The sequence below is a fragment of the Melozone crissalis genome, unplaced genomic scaffold (assembly GCF_028551555.1).
Source record: "Melozone crissalis strain CALT ecotype California unplaced genomic scaffold, PUWL_Pcris_2 ptg000066l_1, whole genome shotgun sequence".
In the NCBI taxonomy this organism is placed as follows: Eukaryota; Metazoa; Chordata; class Aves; order Passeriformes; family Passerellidae; genus Melozone; species Melozone crissalis.
In genome coordinates this window covers 1,691,994-1,715,633 of record NW_026535844.1, presented here as the reverse complement: position 1 = coordinate 1,715,633, position 23,640 = coordinate 1,691,994, and the positions used below count along the sequence as shown (strand labels likewise).

Here is a 23,640-nt window from a genome sequence, read left to right as displayed (position 1 = left end):
TAATTAGTAACATTTATTGAAGCTGGTGGTTTCATCCGTTACTTCCTTATCTACAAGTCCCTGGCCCCTCCCTCAGCTGCTGAATGAGCTGCACTCTCAAGGTGTGGAGCATGGTAAAAGGATGAGAGTTGCTGCAGCACATCAGAGGAGAAACAGCATTCGTTTAACCCATGGTCTGCCAGGGAGCCACAAAACCGTGTCCCATTTCCATCCTTTCCACGTTTGGGCTGGAACATGAGGTGCTTTCTTACTTCCTTTGTTATCTGTTTCACCACTTTTTCTTTGTCATCTCTTTGACAACAGCAGTTTGTGTCATTTAATTTTCCACAAACTCCCCTTTTTTCTGCTAAAACGTAATATGATCCCATCCCATGGTTAAATGGTGTGTTCCTCATTTCAGTGGATTGGTCAGCAGGAAGGTCAGGAGCTGGAGCTGTCTGGTTGGTTATTATTGCGAGGACAGCTTGTAATCTAATGATGCCATTGAAATGAGAAATGGGTTCTGTGGCTCCTGATATGAATTGGTTCGGGTTCCCAGGGGCTGGTCCATGGTGTTGTAGAATTTGTTCTACTGGTGGTTCATCTTTTCCCTATTTTTGGGCGCTCTCTCCAGCCAGGTCTGCATCAATTGACTGCTTTTCTCTAATTAAATCATCAAATCCTTGGATTCCCAGCTTATTTCCCTGAATATTTGGTAGCAAAAAAACCCCAGTGCTCTAATATACCCTATATAACACAGAGAGTGACAGCACATGTTGGAGTGGGTAGAGGGATGATTCCCCCCCATTTATTTATAATGAAGTTTTCCCAACATTCTCCATTTGCTGTTTCCTTTTGCAGCTTCACCCGTTTCTGTTGCAGGGTCAGATATCCTCCCCCTGGGCTCTGCCTTGAGCTGTGCAAATTCCATCAGTGCAAGCAGGCAGAGCTTGGGGTGAGGGGCAGAGGGAATCAGCCTAATTCCTGCCCCAGGCAAGGGACCCAGGTACATTGTCCACACTTTGCCCAGCAGTGTTCATTTGCATTTCTAAAGCTCCTCTGCAGGCTGCCTGGAATGAAGCTTCTCTTCCGGGGCAGCCATCTGGTGAGTCACATGTGGCCCCCCCAAGAATCTGCTGTGTTTTAACAAAAAGTATTAACTATTTACAGGTTCAAAGTATTACGGTTAAAGCTCTTCAGTTCTACAAATGCCCCATAAAGGAGAACTTGGAAAAACCCGGACCAAAAATTGATTCTCACACTTCTGTCCCAAACCCACCTGCCAATATAAAGTGGGAGTTATTATAAAAAATTATTATCATGTTGTTATCTTATCACTGGAACTGCAGGGAAAACAAAAACTCTGCAAGAATCTCTTTAGTGTTAGAGAGTCAAGGCATTCCTTGGTTCTGGCATGGATGTGCAACAGAAATAATTTCTTTCACAAATAGCCCGGCTGTGCAGAGAAAATCATTCCATGCCATGTGAGTTTTACTAGATTTTCCTAAACTTTATGCAGTCTGAACCAATCTAAATCCACTGCTTTAATGTTCATTACTTTCAAGTTGTGCAAGTTTTTAGTATTTGGTTTCCTGTTGGACCCGGATTTCTTCCCCTCTGATGTGAATTCCATCCACCCTCCTGGATTTCCTTCTCAACCTTTTCCAGCCCAGGTGTCTCCAGCTCTGCCGGGGGCAGTGTCTGGGGTAGCTGTTGGTTGCTGTTTGTTGCTGGGCAATGTTGATGTTTTGTTGCTGGTCGTTATCTCTGTGGGTGTCTTTTGGGCTATTCCCAGTCTGTTCAGATGTTAAACTCATCTCCATTGAGTGGTGTAACACCCCTTAAATAAAAGCTTTAAAATTCATTTCCCCAAGGCAAAGAAAACCAAGCCTGAGTAGCGAAATAAGATTTAAAAGAACCGAAATCGGTACATTTTGCAGCACTGGGGTGACCTGCGCTGTGTCTGATTGCCCTTCCTTAATAACAGCCTGTCTTGTAGCTCTTTTCCCTTCTGCTGCCGTTACAGAGCCATCCACAAACACATTTTCTCCCTCAGGCCAGGCAATGTCCCATCATCAATCTCTCCCAGCCTGGGTCTGGAGCTCTGTCCCTTGAGTGCAGTCCTGGGTTCCTTGCCAGCCCCTCTCCAGGCTGTTCAAACAGGAGGCTGGGTTAAACCCTTGCCCTGTCCTCAGTTCTAAATCCTCCTGTGCCATTGAACAAGTTTCATACTATAGTAACCGAGTCCTGCTCGTCCATTTAGAGGCTCTTTTGGTTGTCAGAGCTTTAACTTGATGCCAGACTTGAACTGTCGGAGATCCTATACAGGGTTAAATATTTTAGCGCAAGAATTCCTTTGTCAAGACCCTGTTTGTTATCCACCTATAATTCAAATTCTTTTACCCTGTCTGGAAGGGCCAGGCAAGCAGCCTCAGTTAATCTTCATTTTAACACTTGCAAATTCTGTGTTTCCTCCTGCTGTCCATCCATCCAGTTTGTTGACTGGCAGGATAGGAGTGTTGTAGGGAGACATCCCTGGCTCCAAAAGCCCTGCCTTTAACAGGGACTCAATACCAGGCTGTGAGCCCTTCCTTCCCTCTCTTGGAACAGGATATTGCTTGTTCTGGTTGCTTTAAAGTAATTTGTAGAGGCTCCATATCTAATTTTCCCTCTTTCCCTGGGGCAGCCCACACTTCTGGGTTCACTTCAGCATGGGCCTTGTCAGATTTTGGCACAAAGGTAGAGCAGAACTGGCCTCTGTACCCCCTTTTAAAGTATTAAAATAGAGCTCTCAAATTCCTTCCTAGTTAATTACAATCACAGGAGGAAGAAAAAGCAATTCATTTATTTCAAACCTATCCCCCACAGCTTCTAATAGTGGTTGAACAAATCATACCTGGTCATCTTTCCCACTCATTCCCTTAAAAATTAAAACATTCCTTTACTATTTTCCCCCTTCGGTCTAAGATTCAGAGTGGATTGAGAGGGCCCTGTGTCCATCAGGAAATGCCTCCTCTCAATGCAAACTCACCCTGAATGTTCTCAAGGGCTCCAGTGTGGAGGGTCCCTGGTGTGATGGGAGCTGTGACAGCCCTGCCAATCCATGTCCATCAAGGGGTGGACTTGCTGGTCCTGAGGGTGCTGCTGTCTGTGCTTGCAGTGTCCTTGTGCCCTGCAGCTGGAGCCCTGGTTCTTTGCCAGGGGCTGTTTGGGTGGGCTCTCCCCTGCCGAGGAGGGCAATGCCTCTGCCAGGTGCTTGTGGCCGAGCCCGTGCCCTGGGTGCTGGGGCCCCCTTGGGCCCTGGGGTTGATCCCTCAGGGGCTGTAGGAACTGTGCCCTGGCCTTTGCCTTCAGCTTGGCCTTTTGCTGCTCCCTTCTTGCACTCACCTGCTGTGCCTTTGTGCCCAAGTGCTGCAGGGCCTTCTTGTGCCCCTCCTGCAGCCCCCTCAGTGCCTGTGGGTGCTTGTCTTGCTTTACAAGAGAGGTGTCATCTCGGGAAGGCAGAAAAAGCCTCTGTTGGAATGGAGAATGCAAACCCCCTCTCTCTTAATTTTTAGAGTAGTGAAATCGAGGGGCTCTCAGGCAAAGATATGGGAATAGGAATACCAGTTCTTTACTATTGTGTATAGTAAAGCAAACAAACACCAACAGCTGCGGCACTGACAGCAAACAGAGCCCGGACCCAGTCCCGGCCTTTGGGCTGCGGTGCTTTCCCCTTGGGTGCAGTTCCGGGTACGGTCGGCAGGGGCGCTGGTGGCTCCCGCGGGTCGGGGCAGTGCATCCCTCCCATGGGAACCTCTCTGAACGGAAATAGACCAATCCCTTCATCTAACTCTTTCACTTTTTTACCTTCTATTGCCTTTGTCCCGTGTTTTGGGAAAGAATTTGGAGAGGGCTGCCTTTTAACTGAGCTCCTAGTTTTTCAATAAGGTGCTTCCTGCAGAGACAGAAGGAGTTTCCCTGAAAAGCCGGAGCTGTGGTTACCAAGGGGACGTAACTCAGAGCAGGACGGGGTCAGGGGAGGATATCCCGCCGAGGCTCGGTGGGAGTGTGGGCAGGGTCTGCTGCCGGAATCGGCAGAGGGGGATCTTCCCGTGGAGCCTGAGGCAGAGCGTGGGTAGCCCCCACATGGCTGGTGGCGGCTGATCCAGCAGCTGCCGGCAGAGCAAAGGCAGGTGGGAGAGCCCGGCAGCAGCGGCGGTGCCCAGGGCAGGTGGCATGGGCAGGGCAGCCGGGGACGGGATGGCTGGGATCCCCCCTGGGTGCGGTGGGCGCGGTGACCTCGGAGCAGGCAGCAGGACTGAGCAACCCCCATCTTCCCCAGCATGGGCGGCAGAGCGGCCGCGGGCCAGGCAGTGGGAGCAGGGCACACAAATTGAGCGACAGCGCCGGGGCAGGTGGAGCTGCCCTGGGCAGTGAGGCTGCACCTGGGATGGAAACCGGGGCAGGCGGAGCTGAGGCGGGCAGCGAGCCGGGACCTGGGACAGGCGCCTCGGCCACGAACGGAGGGGGCAAGACCTGCAGAGGATCCCACTCTCTTTCTGATTTTTCCTCTTGTTCTCTTCCCTTTCATTTCCCCATTTTCTTTTCTTGTTTTTTTCTCGGGGCTTTCTGATACTTTAAAGTTTTTTATTCTCCTAAAATCTCCTGTCTCACATATGGCATATTCTCTTTCTTCTAGATTAAATGGGGTTTTTTTACAAATAAACCCAGAACCTAACAAATCCAAACTTCTGCTTCGATACTTGGAAATTGCCAACGAGCTAACTCAGGACCTCCTAGTGTTGTTTTTCTCATCACCTTTTTATTTATCCTTTGGCAAATTAAGCATCTTTCAGTTACTTGCTTGGCTATTCCGAGAATCCCAGTGCACCTATAGTTCCTTAAAAAATGATCACACAAAGCTTGAGTACCCCAGCGGGTTTTCTGATGCAAGTCTTCTAATATTTTCCTAGAAGCACATTTTATTTAGAAATTGTCTTCTATCAAGAAGTTTCCATTTCCCTGATTTATCTTGGTCACTTCCTGTCTTGTTTAATTCTTTTTTCTCAGCTTCCCTAAACTTTGGAATTTCCAGTTTTTCCTCGTTTGGAGTTAATGTTAACATCACTCTTTCAGCTCCATTTTCTGGTGCATCCTTAGCTTCATGATCCGCCAAATTATTTCCTCTTCTTTCTGGGGTCTTTCCCTTCTGGGGTTCCATAACATGTACTATAGCCATCTCTTTTAGGTAATTTTAATGCCTCTAAAACCTCTAAAATAATTTCCTCATGTACTAGTCCTTCTCTTCTTGAATTAAGTAATCTTTTTCCTTTCCAAATTTTTTAAAGGTATGTACTACTCTAAAGGCATACCTTGAATCAGTATATATAGTTCCTTTATTTTATGATAAATATTCTAGTACTCTTTTTAAAGTATATAATTCACAAGTTTGAGCTTACTAGTTTGAGGTTAATTTCCCTTTTTCCATAGTTTCCATGTTTTTCCCATCAACTTCGACATACCCTGTATTTTTTTCTTTTGCAAGGAGGTGTACCTCTGTTAGCTAACATAACTCCCAAAGGACTATTTTTTTTCTTTTTTTTCCCTGTATCCAACTTACTGGTTTTCTGTCTCATTTTTAAGATCTTATCTATTCATCTTCTGCCGCTTTTTCACATTCACTAACAACCTAAATACCACTTTTTATTCAACTACACACAGAAAAATAAAAAACTGTTTTCTTACACTACTTTCAGTACAATACTCCTCGCTCCAAGGAGATATAGTGAAGCTTAAAATAGAGAATCTACATTACCTATACTTTCATTTGTCTACATTCACTCACTTTTATTTCCCATTCACTTCCACACATTCTTTCACACCCTCAGGACACAGAGTGGATCCCTGTTGACAGAGAATCGCGGGTCCCTGTGGCCCCCCCTCACCTTGGGGTTGGCCTCTGGGTCTCAGTATCTCCGGGCCTCCTGGGAGGGTCCTGACTCTGCTGCCTCCGGTGCAGTTCACCTGTGAGGCTGATTTGTGTGTCACTCACACTCTTTAGCCGTGTGAGTGACACACAAATCAGCCTCAAATCAGCTCTTTAGCCACGGCCCCCTCACACGCCCTGGGGACCGTGGCCCCTTTGCAGGTCACCTGTATCTTATGCCACAGCCCCCACAGACCTAGGAGAACAATGGCTTATTTGTGGGTCACACACTCCTCTTTCCACAGCTCCCCTTCCCACCCGCCCGGGAAGCTGAGGCTGATTTTGTGTGTGACTCACTCTCACACACAACAAGACAACAATAAGGTACCTTCTGTTATGAATGATCAAATCGAGAGCCAAACTCATAGGAAAATATAGTAGACAAATTTATTAATTTTTCTGCAAGACTGAAGTTCGGTCATCTACACTACCACAGCCAAGGGTCAGCGTTGAGCCCGGGTTCGGTGCTGGGTGAACACGGATCTGAGCTCCAAATGTCAGAGTCTCCCCCTGTTCACAAATGCTGCCTGACGCAGCGAGTTCTTTTACAGTTCACTCTGCTCAAGGCAGAGATGACCGAATGTTCTTTGTGTCTCTTCCCATGCATAACCTTGACTTTACATGTGCAGAGGTGGACAAAGACTCAGTCCCGGTGTCTGATGTTGTCAGTAGACTCCGAGGAAGTCAGCATTCACATGCATCAGGGTGGCGCTATGGATCATTGTGGTAGCTTTAATCGTCGAGGCGATAATCACTCTTGGCTGGACCTGGTGACCCGGGGAAGCCAGCGATTATCGCCCTGGAAGCTTCTATTCTTTCATTAAAAACCACGATGTTTATCTCAACCAAGTCCAGGAAGTAGATGTATATGAATAAGACTGCTCCTGGCCAGGATGCTCAAAAGACATAGTGTGGATTTTACAATATTTTAGACATTAATCGCATGAATTATCTGTACCATATACTACACTTGAAAATCACCTATTACAAATTTAGGTGTTTCTGGCCAGTCCTGGTGCTCTTGGATATCCCTCAACCCTGCTGTGTTGTCCAACCCCAGATGCTCTTGAGCATATCCTCAATCCGGCAGAATTTTGCTCAACCGTGGATGCTCTTGGAATGTTAATTCCTCAACCCAGCAGGTTTTCCTTCTGGATGCTCTTGGGCTCTCTTACCCCTCAAACCAACAGCATTTTTAGGAGCCCCTTTTGTCCCATTTCCTAGTGGATTGGGCTCGGAAACTCCTCTGCTCCCTTCCTCCGAGGGATCCAGCCCCTCACTGGGACCCAGTCCCAGTTACCCCGGGGGATTCTCTCCTCTTATCACTCGCTGTGTCTCTTTACTGGCTGCTTCCCTCGAGGAAAGTTGGAAACGCAGCGTGGGAGACTCCAGCACTCACTTGGCAAGTCTGCGACAACCAGCCCTTTTCTCATTCACAGCCCAAAGCAGAGAATGAGGGGAGAAGGGAGCTCGGGAGCCCAAAAAGCCCCGGCATCCCGAAATGGGGAGAGCGAAGCAGGGGGAGCTTTTGGCATTGCTGGGATTGCCAGCAGCCTGGGCAGGACAGGCACCGAGGAGAAGGGGGACCCCCAATCCAAGCGTTACTCCCAGCAGCTGGGACAGGGGGTAACCTCCAAACACCAGAGGGGAGGGACCAGGGACGCGGAACTCCTGGGAGGCTTTTTCAGGGCTAAATCTGGGTGTTTGGGAGGTTTTTCTGGAGCCCAGATGGCCAGTGACTTGTAGAGATGGACTCGGGCAGAGCAACCTTCAAACTCAATGTGTTTTGGGGAAGATGAAACAGGAAAGCCTAATAAATACGATTGTCTGGCAAAAGATTTTGTGAACATAACAAGTGTAAGGAAGATTGAAATGAAAGCAAGCTCTGAGATCCCTCAGTTAGTGAACAAATGGAAAACAATGGTGTGGCCCAACTGAAGGTAATCCCCTTTTGATGAAACAATTCCCTCTGCTTGCAGACAGATCCAAGGGTCAGAGCAGACCCCACTAGCTCAATAGAAGGCATCCAAAGAGGAGTTGTTAGGGTTTAAAATGTAACACAGTTCGGTGATGTAATGATTTTTATAGGCTGTTTGTAAAGGCTATAGGATTTGTATCTTGTACTAGATTGGTTAGTGAGAAATAGAATATTCAACACAGAAGAAGATTTATTGTCTTGTAACGGGACCCTTACTCTCTTACGCTCTTCCCCTCTTACTCTCTTACCCTCTCATCCTCTCTACCCCTCTCTTCTCTCAGGCCTGCTCCGACCTGTGCCTGGCAGCTCCAAGCAGGGCCCTACACCCAGGCCCTTTGCAATAAACCGCAAGTTCCATGCCCTGGCTGCAGAGATCTCTCGTCTCCGTCCGTCCCGACCATCCTACCCCCCAGTGCTCCTACATGCGGGCTCATCCCTTGTTTTCCCCAAACCAGGATTTCCCATTGCCAAGGCCTGGGAGGCTGCGAGGAAGAGGAAGATGCCCCGGGACACTGAGGCAGGTGAGGAGGAAGTCAGTGCCCCTGTCCCCTCTGTGCTGCTCCATCTCCCAGCCCAGCACGGCCCCGGCTGCAGCTCAGCCTGGGGGGGGATCTCCTTGCCCTTGCCTTTGGCACGGAGGCAAATCCCATCCTGTCCTTGTCCTTCCTCCCCCAGAGCAGGAGCTGAGCATGGAGAGCAGGGAGGACAAATGCCCACAGCAGAACCTGGTGGAAGAGGCTGTTTTGAGCGGCTCTACGGTGCAGGAATCCAACGGGGAGGAAAAGCCCTGGAGATGCCGCACGAGGAGGGGCTGCAAACGCAGCCGGCGGGGATCTGAGGGTGAAAGAGCCAGCCTGGGCCGGGAAGGCGGCCGGAGACGGAGCCAGAGCTCGAAGCTGGTGCTCCATGAGCAGCGCCATGGTGGGGAGAAGCCCCACACATGCGTGGAGTGTGGGAAGAGCTTCAGGTGGAACTGCAACCTGATTGTGCACCAGAGGACCCACACTGAGGAACGGCCCTATGAGTGTGGGGAGTGTGGGAAGAGCTTCAGGTGGAACTCCAACCTGATCAGCCACCAGAGGATCCACACTGGAGAGAAGTCCTATGAGTGTTCCAAGTGTGAGAAGTGTTTCAGCCGGAGCTCTCACCTGAACCAGCACCAGAGGACCCACACTGGAGAGAAGCCCTATGAATGTGGAGAGTGTGGGAAGAGCTTCAGCGTGAGCTCCAACCTGATCAGCCACCAGAGGACCCACACTGGAGAAAGGCCGTACAAGTGTTCCGAGTGTGGGATGTGCTTCAGCCAGAGCTCCACCCTGGTCACGCACCAGAGGACCCACACTGGGGAGAGGCCCTACGAGTGTTCCAAGTGTGGGAAGAGGTTTAAGACCAGCTCCATTCTCCTCCAGCACTATCGGATTCACAGAGAGGAGAGGCCCTTCCAATGCCCCGACTGTGGGAAGGGATTCAGGTACAACTCCCACCTCATCACCCACCGGCGCATCCACACAGGGGAGAGGCCCTACGAGTGTGATAAATGCAAGAAGAGGTTTCCGACCAGCTCCAATCTCCTCCGGCACTATCGGATTCACACAGAGGAGAGGCCCTTCCGCTGCCCCGACTGCGGGAAGGGATTCAAGCGCAACTTCACCCTCATCACCCACCGGCGCATCCACACAGGGGAGAGGCCCTACGAGTGTCCCCAGTGTGGGAAGAGCTTCTCCACCAGCTCTGAGTTGACCAAACACCAACGGAGGCACTGGTAAGGGAAGCCTTGCGAGTGCCCCGAGTGCGGGCAGAGCTTCGTGCGCTGCTCCAGCTCCATTCCCCACTGGAGGAGGCACTTTGGGCACAGCCCTGGTCACTCACATTCCCTGTGATCCATGTTGAGAACACAGCTGGCTGCTTCTCCTTTTAATTTCACCTTAATTTTTTTCTATTCTCCATCTCTTTGCACTGCAAAAGCCAAGAGGAATAGATCTGTCACCTCCAAACCACTCAAATCCCAGTGAAAACAGCTCAATCTTACCCCAAAAAGAGCTCAAACCCACCTCAAAAAATTCAATCCCATGCCAAACTCACTCGATTCCGCAGCCATCAGGCTGAGATGAGGTTGGGAAGTGATTTAGAGTCGTGGGATCTCAATTAGAGTGGTGGGATGGAGATTGTGTGGGGCTGGGTGTGTGGGATGTATTTGACAGCAAATAAAACTCTGAGACTTACTGATTTCTCTCCCGTTCATGTTCAGTCTGTTGCAGTTCTGTTTGCAGAGTGCCGCCTTCTCAGCTCAAAGTCTTGGTGTCCCCTTTTCTCTCCTGCCTCTCTTTGCCTGCTCTGTTTCTCTCTCAGTGTCTCCCTGGACCCACAGACCACCAGAGACCCTGCCCTGATTTAATTGACCCAGGCACCACCAGAGACCCTCCCTATATTTAATTGCCCCAGTGACCACCAAAGACCCTCTCCTGATTTAATTCACCACCCCCACCAAAGAGCCTCCACTGATTTAACTGACCTTTCCCTGATTTAATTGACCCCTGCCCTGATTTAGCTGTCCCCTTGCCTGATTTAATTGACCCCTGCCCTGATTTAGATGTCCCCACAGACCCTTCCCTGATTATTTATTATTTTATTCCTGATTATTTATTATTTTATTTCCCAATTGTTATTTTAATTCCCAGTCCCAGGAGCTGAAGTCCTGAAGGCTGGCAGGGAAATGTCTCTGTAGGATTTTGCTCCATTTCCCTTCAAGGGCAGGAACATCTTTTCCTGGCTGGGAGCTGGAATTGCAGACTTTTGGAATGTGTGCAGGGCAAAACGGACTGGGATCAAATAGGGGTTGGGATCAAATGGGGACTGGGATCAAACAGGGACTGAGATCAAATAGGGACTGGGATCAAATATGGACTTGGATCAAATATGGACTAGGATCAAATAGGGACTGGGATCAACTATTGATTGGAATCCTACAGTGTCAGATAAACTGGACTGAGCTTATATAGACTGAGATCAAATACAGGATAGGATCAAGTATGAATTGGGATAAAAAATGAACTGGTATCAAATATAGACTAAAATCAACTATGGACTGGGATAAACTTCACGGGGATCAAATCAGGGCTGCGATCAACATTGGACTGGGAACAACTTTGGACTGGGATCAAATATGGCCTGCATCAAATATGACAGATTTTATGGACTGGGATCAAATGTGGTCTAGGATAAGCTATGGACAGGGATCAAATATGGACTGGGATCAAATGGACTGGGTTCCTACAGACTGGGATAAACTGGACTGAGATTATATAGATGTCGTGGTTTTAGAAGAAGTTACTTTTCTGGGATATGAAGTGGTCAGGCCAATAGGTGCTCACATTTGAATACTGGCAGCTGATTTGGCCACTGGGGACATTGGATACGTCTCTGAGAACACAGGGGTTAAAAAGCAGAGCACTCCCGGGGGAAGCTCTCTAGGGTTCCAGCGAGGGAAGCAGGTCAGGCCTCCCCTGCCCAGCTCCTGGCTGGTTTGGGGCTGGGTGAGGTAGGCCTGGCCGGAGGATGGAAGGGTGGAAGAGCCCCGAGAGGCATCGGGCAGCCACACCTCCCCCCCAGGAGATAGAGACAGAGCGCCTGTGCCACCGTGAAATTTGATATCCTGTGCTGGCAGCACAGCCCGGCTGGCAGAGAAGGGCGGGGGGGGGGGGGGGGGGGGATGCAGCGAGAAGGGGTCCAAGAAGGGGTCCGGCCGCTGTGGGAGCTTTGGGCCGGTAGACCCCGAGCTTTTAACCCTTTTTCGGACAAGGAAAACTTTGCAGAACATTAACCCTTCCTAGAAGAGAGATAAGAGATGAAATGGAAGAAGGAAATGTGCAAGTGTGAAGGTCTGGGCAAGTGAAAGATGTCGGGAGAGTAGAGAAGAATCTTAGGTGGGAAGAGATGATGAAGTGGCCTTAGCTGGACTTTTCCTGTATAGCCATGGACAGAACCATGTTTCCTGTGACACAGAGACTGCATCCAGGGGGAGGCGATGGCTCAGAGCCAAGAGGGTTCAGTGTTGGTACCCCTCAGCCCCAAGGGATGAAATATGGGGGGGATAAGTGTCCCCAAGGTGAGACTGTGCCCTTTTTGGAACGGGACAAAGCATCCTTAAAAGGACAACCCTAGAAGCAGCTCTGGTCCATGTGCAGTGGTGAGAGCACTGGACATGGAAGGAAGATGTCACAACGGCAGATGTTCTCCGGGCGGTGCCACAAGTGACGTGGAAACACACGAGGTTTCAGCGGTGTTTCCTGGGGAAGCCTATGACACAAGAAGGATTCCTCTCCCCTTGATTAACTGAGAATTGATTACGTAAAGGGTGGTGATTGACCGAGAGTTGGTGATTTCGGGAATAGATGTATTAGAAATTTTTTGGGGTGGGGAGGAAATGTTTTTGGAAAGTTTTCATTTTCCCTGTGTGTTTCTTGTTACTTAGAGTTGTCGTTTAGTTAATAAAGGTTTCTTTTCTTTATTTCCAAGTGGGGACCTGCTTTGCTTATTCCTGGTCACATCTCACAGCAGACACACCAGGGAGCATATATTTTCATGGGGACACTGGCATTGTGCCAGCGTCAAACCATGACACCTACGCTGCCAGTTGGCTTTTTTCCATCTCTCCAGCCATCCCCACAGAGCATTGGCTACCATCCATGAATCAGTGTAGAGGTAGAGCTTTGGCCATTTCTCTCCCTTAGCATTGTCCAGGGCCAGCTGAACGGCTTTGAGTTCTGTAAGTTGACTTGATCCACCTTCTCCTTCAGCAGCCTCTGCCACCTGTCGTCTGGGGCTCCATACGGCTGCTTTCCACTTCTGGTCCATCCCTGCGATGCGACAGGAACCGTCAGTGAAAAGAGCGTAGCGCGTTTCCTCTGGGGGCAGTTGTTTATAGGGAGGAGCCTCTTCAGCCCATGTCACTGCTTCTTGTTGCTCTTCATCAGTAAGACCAAAGTTCTCACCTTCCAGCCAGTTTGTAATTATCTCCAAAATCCCAGGGCGATTCAGGTTTCCAGTACGGGCGCACTGTGGGATAAGAGCAATCCGTTTACTCCATGTAGCGTCAGTGGTGTGGTGAGGGGTGGGAACCTTTCCTTTGAACATCCACCCCAGCACCGGTAGTCAGGGTGCCAGGAGGAGTTGTGCTTCCGTGCCAATCACCTCTGAGGCAGCCTGGACTCCTTCATAGGCAGCCAAGATTTCCTTCTCTGTGGGAGTGTAGTTGGCTTCTCACCCTCTGTAGCTTCGACTCCAAAATCCCAGTGGTCGGCCTCGAGTCTCCCCAGGCACCTTCTGCCAAAGGCTCCAGGACAAGCCATGGTTCCCGGCTGCAGAGTAGAGCACGTTCTTCACCTCTGGTCCTGTCCTGACTGGGCCAAGGGCAACTGCATGAGCAATCTCCTGCTTGATCTGGGCAAAGGCTTGTTGCTGTTCAGGGCCCCAGTGGAACTCGTTCTTCTTGCAGGTGACCAGGTAAAGAGGGCTCACGATCTGACTAGACTCAGGAATGTGCATTCTCTAAAAGCCTATGGCACCTAGGAAAGCTTGTGTTTCTTTCCTATTGGTGGGTGGAGACATTGCTGTGATCTTGTTGATTATGTCTGTAGGAATCTGATGCCGTCCATTAATAAGGCCTCCGATCAGCCTTATCATGAAGCAGAGCCTTGGTGCTCAGGATCTCAGTCCCTGAGGAGGGACCGGGTGCCCGAAGCCAGCTCAGGGCAATGCCGCGGGGCTACCTTTCTAGCAAGCCTGGTGATTTTCAGCTCTATAGTGATTAGCAGCTCTTAGGACCTCAGCTCTTTGCTCGCTAGGTAGTGGAGCTCCGAGCAGCAGCAGACGGAGAGAGGAGAAGGAGAAGGCAAAAGCTGTTCCACAGAGAAGGCTTTATCTGGGGGTCTGCGAAGGGTCTCGGCTCTTCTTCTGAGCTAGTAGGGTACAGCATGCTACTTTTATAGGCTTGGCAAGTATCCAAACTTGACCAATGGCAAGGGATTAGGGGGACCATAAAATGACCGATAGGTAAAGGCTACCATGGCATTGCCTCACATGGTTATAGAGACAGTTTATAGGGCAGATGTCCATGGAGTCAGGAAGCTTCCTTGCTGCTGTGTCAGCATTCCTTTTGTTAGATTCTCCATGGTGCTTTTGCCAAATGTATGGGGTTTACTACAGTCCATCTTGCCACTTCACTGCCAGGAACTGAATCTCACGAGCTGGTCCCTTTACCTTGACTTTTTAATGGCAAAACCAGCTCCCAGGAGGATTTGGATGATTTCCTTCCCTTTCTCAAACACTTCCACAGCTGTGTTTCCCCACACAATGATGTCATCAATATACTGCAGATGTTCTGGAGCCTCACCCCTTTCTAGTGCAGCCTGGATCAGTCCATGGCAGATGGTGGGGCTGTGCTTCCACCCCTGGGGCAGTCGGTTCCAGGTGTACTGCACTCCTCTCCATGTGAAAGCAAACTGAGGCCTGCATTCTGCTGCCAGAGGAATGGAAAAAAATGCATTGGCAATGTCTATAGTGGCAAAGCACTTTGCTGCCTTGGACTCCAGCTCGTACTGGAGCTCTAATTTGTCTGGCACAGCAGCGCTCAGTGGTGGAGTCACTTCATTCAATGCACGGTAGTCCACAGTCAATCTCCATTCTCCTTCAGATTTTAGCACAGGCCAAATGGGGCTGTTGAAGGGTGAATGGGTCTTGCTGACCACCCCTTGGCTCTCCAGCTCTTGGATCATCTTACGGATGGGGATCACAGCATCTCGTGTGGTTCTATACTGTCGTCGATGCACTATGGAAGTGGCAATTGGCACTCGTTGCTCTTCTCCCGTCAGGCATCCTACTGCAGATGAATTCTCAGACAACCCAGGCAAGGTGTTCAATTGCTGGATGCCCTCTGTCTCTACAGCAGCTATTCCAAATGCCCATTTGAGTCCTTTTGAGTCTTTGAAGTACCCACTTCGAAGGTAGTCTATGCCCAAAATACATGGGGCCTCTGGGCCAGTCACAATAGGATGCTGCTTCCACTCATTTCCCGTTAGGCTCGCATCAGCTTCCACCAAAGTGAAATCCTGGGATCCCCCTGTCACACCAGCAATAGAAACAGACTCTGTCCCCACATGTCTTGATGGGATTAATGTGCATTGCGCACCAGTATCGACCAAAGCTTTGTACTCTTGTGGTTCCGATGTGCCAGGCCAACGAATCCACACAGACCAAAAAACACGATTTTCCCAGGCCTCTATCTGGCTAGAGGCAGGGCCCCTCTAAGCCTGGTTATCCTTCTTTCCCTGGGCGTATATTTTGGATGTTCCTTCTTGGCGATCAGACATGTCATCATCATCATACCTGGCCGTTCAGCTACGGGCAACTGGAGCTGCTTTCCTCCTGGTGGCTTCCTTCAGTTCACGCACCCGTCGTGCCAGAACAGCAGTAGGTTTCCTATCCCACCTTCTCATGTTTTCCCCACAATCACGCAGGTAAAACCACAGCTCAGCTCGTGGGGTGTACCTTCTCTCACCATCTGGGAAACGTCTGCCTTGGATACCAGAACCTCGGATCTGTATTGCTGAAATTTGGAGAAGGTCTTCTTTAATCTCCTCTCTAAGCTTCTTATGGTTCTCCTCTATCTTATCCTCTAAGTTCTGCAGAAGTGTTTCTACCACTGCGATTCTGGCATGTGTCAGGCCATGTACAGCATCTGCATATGCTTGGAGCTTCCTTGCCATGTCAAGCACAGTCTCATCCCTCTCATCCCTCTTCATGATCACTAAGGCAGAAGCATATTCGTGTGGCCCAAGTCGTACGAGTTTTCGCAACAGCACAGACGTGCATGGTACTAAGTCTGGGTTCCTAGTTGTTACATCATCTGAGAAGATAATCTCTGCCACTGCCATTTCTCTCAGGCGTTGGATCCCTTGCTCTATTGTCTTCCACTTTGTTTGGTGCATATAGAGATTGTCTTCAGACAGGTATCTTTCTGCTATGCTTCTTAGGACTCGTTCCCAGAGGCTGTGAGGGTTAGCCCCCCTCATCATTCCTTGGTCTATGACAGGATCCTGTGACAGGGATTATTGAAGTGAAGGGGAGAAGCGACCATCCTGGTGATGCATCGAACTCCAATTTATTGATCAATCAGTCACTTTATATAACAGTGTTAATTAACTTCATGCATATTGCAAAATCCAAGCTCACGATAGGCTAACAGAGAAAACTCTAACCACTCCTTTTGTTTTACAATAACTACAATTGTTTATTAAAAACAGAACCAACGTTCCCACTGTGATATGAGAGTTTCCCAAAACTTCCATATCTGTTCCCAGGGAGCCAGCTTTTCCCAGACAGAGTGCTTTGCTTGTTATGGGAAGACTGTCTGAGAACCCTATTATTTATAAAATCAAGCCTGGGAACTGCTTTAGGAACTGCTTTACTTCTACCTTTTACTTTTCTATCAATTGTATGTCTTCATGGCCTTTTTCTTTAAGCCATGCTTGAACTAAACTCTCCAACAAGGGATCCCAAATGCCTGGCTTCAGTGCCATCCAGAATTGCAGCCTCGCCTGCAGCATCCCAGAGATGGACAAGCCAACTAATTATGGATTCATCAGACCTTCGAGTGTAGTCCTTCCGTAGGCCACGAAGGTCCTTCAGGGAAAAGGACTCAATATTTGCATCTGATCTTGCACCTGCTGCTTTGACTCCTGATTTTATGTCAGGAGGCACTGAGGTTCCTTCTCCTTCATCATCATCATCATCATCATCCCCTGGTCGATCGGTCTTGTCCGTGCATTTCCCACTTCTAGTACTGGTAGCAACAGCCATGGGTTTAGATGCTGGCTTTGAGCCTGGAGTGTTAGCTGCAGCCTGAGTCACTGGGATAGTTGCTGATTTATCTCCCTGCCCCCCTGCCTCTGTCTGCTGCCCGACAGTATCTAGCAGTGTGCGATGAGCACAAGCCAGGGCCCAGCTGACTGCAATGACCTTCCTCTCCTTAGGCTCATCCTGGTACTTCTCTTTCAGATATTTCCCCACCTCATCTGGGTTCTGAATTTGTTCATGGGGAAAATCCCAGACTATAGGGTCAGAGAATTCCTTCAGGATTTGGCCCATATCCTCCCATTTCCCACACCACTTAGGATTTTCCACACCGGGGTTTACTCCTGAGTCAGGGGTCTCATCAGCCCGTCTAGAAATCTCAGCCCTCATCCTAGAGAAGCAGCAGGCTGTAAAGAGGAAGGTTACCAGATTGAATACCAGGAAGATGGTTTCTTTAATATTGAGGGGAAACTAACATCCTTCACTAGTGATGCAACTGATTCATAGGAGAAGGAGGAAAGCAGAGGCTGAAAAACCTCATTCCCTCCTGCTAAAAACTGGATGCATAACCATAGCCATGAACCATTCATACCTGGAGCAGACCCTAGCATGTTTATAAACTTCTTGCACATTATTGCCACCAAGCCCAGCAGGATAGCTACTCTGGTCACTGCCCCTCTGATGTAAAAACTGCGTATTAGGGGCAATACTAGAGCTATTTCTGGATAAGAAAATAAACCTAGGGACCAGAGAGGTATTAAAATCTCAAAAAACCCTAGGGACCAGAAATGCATGCAAACCTTCACCCCAATAGACATTATGAATTCAAAAAGCATGGCTATTAACTGATTTAAATGAACACAGAGTAATAGCAACCAAAATGCAGTCAAAACAGGGTTTTTCCACTCTCTCTCGAGCCCCACGTTGGGCGCCAAGATTTTGTCCTGGTTTAGGGCAAATTTGTTAAAGAATCTGCAAAGGAGGGCCCCTCCAGAAAGCAAAACCCACACGGCCCCTCCCCCCAACTGGTTCGGGAAAAAATTCCTTGGAGAGAGGTGAAAGAACCTGTTTATTTCAGGCACAGCACCCCCCAGCACACAAAATGAACAATACCCAATGACACTGCTCTGAGAAAGATGACAAAATCAGAAAGTCTCTTTCGGGGGTGGTTGCTCTGTTCTCAGTCCCTCTGGCGCTGGGCCAGCTGCTGCACCCAAACGGTGTGAATCCTCGCTGTTCCCAGTCCCAGTCCAGAGCAGGTTCAGATGGTCACAGAAACAGGAGAGGAGCAACAGTCCAGGAAGGAATTTGGACTGTTTAGCTAGAACTAGCTAATAAGCAGAAGCAAAAGCAAGAGCAGAAGCAAGAGCAGAAAAGCAAGCAAGCAAAGCAGCAAGCTGAAAGAAAGAAGTGAAAAACAGCCCTATGTACTGCCTGTCTGTGTGTCCCTGATAAGAGAAACCCAAACAAAACTTCCACTCTTCAGAGTCGGTCTTAAAGGCGCAGAACAGATGAATGGGGATACAAGCATCATAACGTCACCCCAGGACACCCAGGGAGGAGAAAAAGCATACATATAAGGGAAAAAGGGGAGGAGGAATTACATAATCTAGAAGATTGACAATATAACTGGCAGGACTGTGGCGGGAAAACTGAGGAGGGCAGAACCATTTTACACAAAATGGGGGGGAGCAGATACATAAAATGGGGGAGGAATTAAATGAACTTAATGAACACACTACAACATTACTGATGAAGAGCAACAAGAACCAGTGACACGGGCTGAAGAGGCTCCTCCCTATAAACAACTGCCCCCAGAGGAAACACGCTACGCTCTTTTCACTGACGGTTCCTGTCACATCTCAGGGATGGACCAGAAGTGGAAAGCAGCTGTATGGAGTCCCACACGACAGGTGGCAGAGGCCACTGAAGGAGAAGGTGGATCAAGTCAACTTGCTGAACTCAAAGCTGTTCAGCTGGCCCTGGACATTGCTAAGGGAGAGAAATGGCCAAAGCTCTACCTCTACACTGATTCATGGATGGTAGCCAATGCTCTGTGGGGATGGCTGGAGAGATGGAAAAAAGCCAACTGGCAGCGTAGGTGTCATGGTTTGACGCTGGCACAATGCCAGTGTCCCCATGAAAATATATGCTCCCTGGTGTCTGCTGTGAGATGTGACCAGGAATAAGCAAAGCAGGCCCTCACTTAGAAATAAAGAAAAGAAACCTTTATTAACTAAACTACAACTGTAAATAGCAAGAAGCACACAGGGAAAATGAAAACTTTCCAAAAACATTTCCTCCCTCTCCCACCAAATTTCCAATACATCTATCCCCCAAATCACCAACTCTCGGTCCATCATCACCCTTTAGGTAATCAATTCTCAGTTCATCAAGGGGAGAGGAGTCCTTCACGTGCCATAGGCTTCCCCAGGAATGTTGGAGAATTTTGCTCAGACATGGCTTGAAGGAAAAAAAAAAGGCCATGAAAATATACAGCTGGTGGAAAAGTAAAAGGCAGCTGTAAGCAGCAAATTCTCAAGCCTGATCCTGTAAACAACAAAATTCTCAGGCACGTTTCTGTAAACAGCAAGAGTTCTCAGGCTTGTCTTCAATAACAAGTAAATATCTTGTCCTTGGATGGTTATGGGAGAGCAGAGTGACAAACATGGAGGCCTTTAGAACCGTTCATAACAGGATGAGAAAAACAAGTCTTGGTCTCAATAACAAACCACAGGTATTGAAAACAAAAGGAGGGGTTGGTGTGTAATCTGTAACCAATGATGAGCTCGGGTTTTGCAATATGTATGAGCTTAATTAACACGTTATAACTTAACTTAATAATTAACTTAAATAACACGGTTATAAAATGTGCATGTTGGATCAATAAATCGGAGTTCAATGCTGATCAAAGGATGGGTCGTCTCCCTTTTCTTTCTACAAATGGTGATACCCCGACGTGATATGGCAACGCACCACGGAGGAGTGAAGAAACAGGTCAGGTCCGAGCAGCCGGGACGGCAGTAAACGCAACAAAAAGAAAAGGGATAAAAAAGAAGCTGAGATGCGTCGTGCCTTGGGTGTCATACAGGCGAGCCCGACTGATACGTGCTGCACAGACCTTGAAGAGGCTGCAATCAGCGCTGACGATTTTAGGTATGGAAAGGCAAGCAGCATATGAACTATTTACTGCCTTTTTACAAAAAAGGCAGGTTAAGGGGATTTGCAGAAGGATTTACCAGGGCTTTTGGCTGACAGCTATGCTAGGAGAGTTTTTATTAACCCCCATACGGTTCACGAGTTAACAGAGTGGCGTAAATTTGGTGATTTATTATGGGAGGCTACTTTAGATGGTGATAAAACTGCCAAGATGTTAGGTAAATTATGGCGGGTCATTCGCAATGAATTACTGCAGTTTCAGGCCGAGAAACAGGCTGCCCAGCAGGCTAACGCCACTCATGTGTGTAATAAAGGATACGATCCAGACAGGGGATTACCATTAGCCCCTGCAATGAGGACGGTTTTTTTACCTGCTTCGCCGCCCTCTTCAGCAAGCCAGGCTACACAGAGCGCTTCTGAGGCTTCCACACCCCCTGAACAACAGCAGCCATGGCCGAGACCCCCCGATCAGCTCCTGAAAATCAATGAGCTGATCCCTGGGGCGGAAAACGACCTAGCGGGGGCTATTGTAAGGGAACAGAGGTTGGCCTGGGCTGTGCTTGCCAAAGACACTATGAATAAGGGGGAGGGGGAGTTTATCAGCGCTGTTACCCAGCTTGCTTGTCCTGTTGTATCCACTGCGCAAGAGGGAGGGGGCATGCAGTCTACTATTACAGCTCTTAATTGGGAATTGCTGTCTCAACTGAGGTCTACTGTTAGCCAGTTTGGAGTGAAAAGTGAGCCAGCCAAACAGATGTTAGATTATATTTTTGATGCCAGTCTTCTTCTTGAGAACAATTGTCATGAGATAGCTAAATGAATCTTTACTCAGCCCCAGCAATTGTTATTTAATGCTCATTGGCAAGGGCTCGTAAATGAATGCGTAGCACAATTAGGGCTAGGGACCTCTCAGAATCAGGTGTTAGCTGCTCTTGCACCTCTTCAAGCGTCAGCTGCACTGGCATCAGCAAATAGAGGAGGCCGCATGAAATGTTACCGATGCGGAGGCATGGGTCACAGGCGCCAGGAATGCCAGGCTGCAGGACTCTGGTGCCGGAGATACCGATCGGACACTCATAATACGGGCGCTTGCAGACGGAAATCGGGAAACTTCCCCCAGGAGTACGAACTGCAGTGACCACGTACCGGCTCAAGTCGTCGCTGCACCATCAGCACCCTCTCCTGTTTCCAACCCGACACCACAGGGAGCCGCCGCGGGGGGAGCGGAGCCACCGTGGGGGGAGTGACCTGTGCCGCCACGGCTGCAGCGTGGACGGAGCGCGCGCCGCACCCAGCACGGGGGGGTTCGCCCCCTCCGACACAAGCGGCACAGGACCAGAGCGCTTTTCCAGTGCCAGCGTTTCTCCCTCCGCCCCGCAGCCGGTAAAAAGCTTCAGTTTTAGACCTAACAGCCGTAATAAATGTGACTCTTGCCAGCAAAAGAAAAGATCCCTACTGCAATTGAGAAACCAGTGATAATAAACAAGCGACACCAAGGAGCATTACTATCAAGACGTTCCTTGCCTAAGTTAAAAGGACTTCTTGTTCTTCCTGGCAGAGACTGTGAAAGTCAAATCAGCGTACTGAATGCGTGGGTCAAATTTCAGCCGATTTGGCTTAGCATCCGTTATGCTGTCAGAATCACCTGCATTAACATGGCTCGGTTGGTGGAACATGAAATTCTGAAATTGTATTTTGAAAAATTTAAAAATGTTAAAGATGTGTTGAAGCGATTGTATGGGTGAGATGTAGTGGGTATGCTTTTCATGTTCTTTGAGAATTGTTTAGATGTGATAGATGTAAAAGCAAGCACTGAATTCAAAAGAATTTTTCCACAGGTATACCTTGAACAAACTTCCTATGTTTAAGTGCATTCAAGTATAAAAATGCTGCAGCAAACACGTGAAGAAAGTTGTTTCATCTTAGTATTTTAAAATCAGGCCTGTAAGTAAGTTATAGTAAATGCTATATTCTATTTCTATAGTAAGTCTTATCCGTTGCTAAGTAGTTTGAGTTAAATTATCTATTAAGTGCCATTAAATGTTAAATATTGTTAAGGTTAAGTTTTGTTAAGTTTATGTCCTGTTGGGTTTAGGTGCTGTTCAGTTTAATTTCTGTTCATTTTAAGTGTTATTAAGTTTAAGTGAAGTTAGATTCTGTTAAGATTAAATTATATTAGGTTTAAGTTATGTAGAATTTAAAGTCAGTTAAGTTCTGTTAAAGTTAAGTTCTGTTAAATTTAAGTGATTTTACATGTAAGTTCTGTTGATTTGAAAATCTGTTAAGTTTAAGTTCTATTAGGGTTAAGTTTTGTTAAAGTTAAGGTCTGTTAAACTTAAGTTCTGCTAAGTTAAGTTCTGTTGAGTTTAATTTCTGTTAAGTTTAAATGATGTTGAGTTCTGTTGAGTTTAACTATTTTAAGTGCTTTAAGTTCAAGTGCTGTTAAGTTTGAGTGATGTTAGATAGATTTATGCTAGATGTTTATTTTATGATCTGCATTTGTTGGGACTATTTGTTTTGCCTGGCGTCATTGATGTGGACCATATGGTGATGGCATATACCCCTTTTTCCCCACTTCAACTCAATAAGGGACAGAGAATTGTTCAGCTGGTGCCATTTGAGCCAAATGACTAAGGGATTACAGACTGTAAAAGGACAAGAGAGGGGGGAAATGGTTTTGAATCCACCGGAGGACTTACCTTACTGACTTTGAACTTTTCTGACAGACCCAAGAAAAGGGTGGAAGTGGAATTTCAAGGACAGAAAGGATCATTTTCAGGCTTGTTGGACACTGGGGTCCATTCCAGCATTATTAGCCCTAGCTGTTTGCCTCCTCTCCAGGTTGGCATGAATGAAAACAGCTAACAGCCTTCTTTTCTTAGTCCAATTACCACCTACCCTGCAATGCCTGATAAGGCAGGACATTATGGCTCAGCTGGGGGTGGTTTTAACCCTTTGGGGTAAAAGCCATTGCTCGGACCGTGGCTGGGGAACCTTATAGAGATACTGGGTGTGCTTTTAAATGCTTTTACTTATTTTACCTTGTATTTTTAATTGTATTCAAGATATGGTCAGTAGAATGATAGAAAAATCCTGGCAGACTAACCTCTTTGTGCAAAAAGGAAAAGCGGGGAAGTGTTGGACAATTTTGCTCAGACATGGCTTGAAGGGAAAAAAAAAGGCCATGAAAATATACAGCTGATGGAAAAGTAAAAGGCAGCTGTAAGCAGCAAATTCTCAAGCCTGATCCTGTAAACAACAAAATTCTCAGGCACGTTTCTGTAAACAGCAAGAGTTCTCAGGCTTGTCTTCAATAACAAGTAAATATCTTGTCCTTGGATGGTTATGGGAAAGCAGAGTGACAAACATGGAGGCCTTGAGAACCATTCATAACAGGATGAGAAAAACAAGTCTTGGTCTCAATAACAAACCACAGGTATTGAAAACAAAAGGAGGGGTTGGTGTGTAATCTGTAACCAATGATGAGCTCGGGTTTTGCAGTATGTATGAACTTAATTACCACGGTTATAAAATGTGCATGTTGGATCAATAAATCGGAGTTCGATGCTGATCAAAGGATGGGTCGTCTCCCTTCGCTTTCTACACAGGAAACACGGCAGAAACCTCGTGTGTTTCCATGTCACTCGTGGCACCACCTGGAGAACATCTGCAAACGTGACCTCTTCCTTCCATGTCCAGTGCTCTC

The 23,640-nt window shown here is 47.9% G+C and overlaps 1 pseudogene; it reads left to right on the top strand.

Moving 5' to 3' along the window:
• LOC128945551 (uncharacterized) overlaps positions 1-23,640 on the top strand; it is a 1,882,792-nt pseudogene that overhangs the window by 768,083 nt on the left and 1,091,069 nt on the right.